At 35.8% G+C, this 3,214-nt stretch overlaps 1 pseudogene; it reads right to left on the bottom strand.

Moving 5' to 3' along the window:
* Positions 1-229: 229 nt before the first annotated feature.
* LOC123250846 lies at positions 230-420 on the bottom strand (annotated as a pseudogene).
* Between the last annotated feature and the right edge of the window lie 2,794 nt (positions 421-3,214).

The following is a 3,214-nucleotide window of genomic DNA, read 5'->3' as shown; positions in this document are numbered from 1 at the left end:
AAATTAGACATGAACTTTATAGAGAAAATGGTATTTAAATTAATTTTTGATGGATTGAGATGAGATAGATAGATAGATAGATAGATAGATAGATAGATAGATAGATAGAACTTGTTAAGAACTATGTGTCAAGACCTTCGCTAAGGTCTGAGGATCTAAATCAAACATCATAAAAAAGCATGGTAGAAGGGAAAGCTAGGTGGAGTGGATTGAGAGCCAGGCTTAGAGACAAGAGGTTCTGGGTCCAAATCTAGCCTCAGACACTTCCTAACTGTGTGACCCTGGACAAGTCACTTAGCCTCCATTGCCTAGGCCTTACCTCTCTTTGGTCTTGAAACCAATACACAATATTGATTCTATTAGCAATAATTGTGCCTCAGATAAACCTCATTGGCTATGATACTGCCACTGCACAAAGTTCACAATATCAATTCTAACATGAAAGATAAGGGTTTTAAAAAAGGCATGATAGATAACCCCTGCTTTTAAGGACCTTACATTCTAATGGCAGAAGAAGACCCTTAAAAAAGGAGATGGAAAGGCCAAAATATCCTCTCTGTAGATGTTAGGGTATGTTACAAAGATCTGGAACCAAGGAAGATAAGAATGAAGCTATCCTATCAAATTCCAGGAAGGTAGGTGAGAGGAGGTAAGTATAGAGCTGATGGCCAAAAATGGAGATAGCAATACAGCTAGAGATATTTAGGGGTATGAAAGAATGAATAAATGAATAGTCAGATGTCTGGCTGACTAGATGACCAATTGATAGCATAAAAGGATGGATGAATAGATGGAGAATTTATTAACTTCTTACTATGAGTAAAGCACTCTACTTATTGATAGGGGTACAAGTAGAAAAATTAACTGACCCTACTCTCAGGAGACACACATTCTAATGGAGAAGACAACATATATGGAAGATTTCAGCTGAAAGTCAGAGGGAAGGGTCTCAGAGACCATATAGATGGTAATGTCTAATCTTTAATGTCATTTTATGCTGATAAGTCACATCATTTTATTATATTAAATCATCTGTCAGTGCCAAGGACTTGATGACAAGGATTTTCTTTTCTGAGTCTCCAGTAGATGGAAAAAAACATTTATCAAGTACCTTCTATGTGCCAGACATTGTGCTAAGCACTTTACAAATATCTCCATTTAAGGAGAGAGCTCAGCTTAATTCATTCATCTCCCCATTTCACATCTGGTCACACTACTTGGTGTTTTCTTTGGTCAACTGTTCCACCATACCCCCAGGAAGCTCAGTATTGGGATGACATCATCATCCTGCAAGATTTCATCAGATTTGATTTACCACCTCATCACTACCCTCTGATTGGTGGGTATAACATGAACTCCAAGCCTCCATTGAAATTAGAGAACTCAACTCAGCTCAGTTAGTTTCTCATTTCTGTCCTGGCTACAATTCTTTGGTATTTCTCTGACTAATTTCTCCATCATGTGCATACAGCAGAAGTATTTCTTCCTCCCTCCACCTCAACTCTTCTTTTCAGTTATTTTTGTGTTATTTTCTCCCATTGCATTGCAAGTTTCTGGAAGGTAAAAACCATTTTTCTAATAGAAAAATTTTTTTCCTTCCTTCCTTCCTTTCTTTTTTTCTTTATTTATTTCCTGACCTCATACACTTACTAGCTGTTTAACGCTGGACAAATCACTTGACTCTGTTTGCCTGAGTTTCTTCATCTATAAAATGAGCTAGAGAAGGAAATAGCAAGCTACTTAACATCTTTGCCAAGAAAGCTCCAAATGACATCATGAAGAATTGGACATAATGAAGAACATAACTGAACAACAATTTTAAAAGTTCATCACTTAATTAATCTCAACTAGATGTGGTTGTAACAGCCCCTGTAGGAACAGTTGTTAGGCTGCATTTCTACACAGGTTGCTTCCCAAGGTGATGGCATTGGGTACTGGGCTAGAAGCACTGCCAAGGCTCTTGGGTTCAGGGTACTGAGCTATCTCTACTAGAGAACAAAGAGAAATAGTGATCCTGATAATATTGGCCTGAAATACCCAACATATGCTGCCTCCCATCTTGCCTTCAGAGTGCCCTGCTGCTTCAGCTGTAGGAATTCTCTCTCTAGATAATGGCTCTAAGTGCTATTCTAGAAGAAGGAGCAATGGTCTGGGGTTTGGAGGGAGGAGAGTAGAATTTGCCTATGGGTATGAGATGAGTGGGGAAGGTATTTGAGTAGAAATATAGAGGCGAGAGAAAAAAAGGAGTGGATCAGAAGAATAAGTGGTATAGCTTGACTAGAGCTTAAGGTTTATGAATTAGAGAAGTATGTAATTAGATTGGAAAGGTATATTGGAATCAATATCAGTAGGTAAAATTTATATTGGGGAGAATATCAAAAAAAGACACAATATTGTCCATTAAACTCACATTCTGAAGAACAATATGTTGTTTTATTTTTATGAGTCAGTATATGAGTCATATTATTACTCTATATGCTATATTAGAAAATAAATTATAATTTATTATCTATCATATTATTCATGACATTTTATATTTATATATTATGTGTAATGTAGTACATATATATAAATTATCTCCAATTATATTATCCATGATATTATTATGTATGTAATCTTGAACAAGTTATTTTTTTATACTCTTCCCTTGTTTTTAAAATAAAGAAATTGAAACAGAGATTCCCAAGTCGCCTTTCAGCTGTCTCTAATCTTATCCTATTAAGGACCATTTTGAATAACTTAGAAAAGCATAGCCTTATGGTAGTGCTATTGCATTCCTATCAAATAGAGGAAAATATGGCATTCACATGGACAATTGAAAGAAATGTTCAAAAATGAATCAGCTACATCTACATCTGTGTGATGATAGTAAAACTTGGATTAACCACAAAGGGAATTAAATTCTTGGGTAAATATAAAAATCAAGGAACAAGGTGTGTGGGGGGAACATCAATACAGCAAAATAATTTACAGTGCCACAAATTACAGTGTTTCTTTCCTCTTCCTTTTAGAAACCCATTAACTATACTATGTTTTTAATGTGCTTGGTTCCCATAATTTGCACCACATTTCCTAGGATTTGTACTCATTTATCACTTCCCAGAAATGTTTGGTAAATATCCCAGTGGTTTGCTGTGAAATAACCCCACAGAGCAAACAGAGATGCCCAGAGAAGCTTTTAATAAATACTTAGTCAATTCTTTTTAGCAGAGCT

The sequence above is a fragment of the Gracilinanus agilis genome, chromosome 5 (genome assembly GCF_016433145.1).
Source record: "Gracilinanus agilis isolate LMUSP501 chromosome 5, AgileGrace, whole genome shotgun sequence".
NCBI lineage: Eukaryota > Metazoa > Chordata > Mammalia > Didelphimorphia > Didelphidae > Gracilinanus > Gracilinanus agilis.
This window is presented reverse-complemented; position numbering and strand designations above follow the sequence as displayed.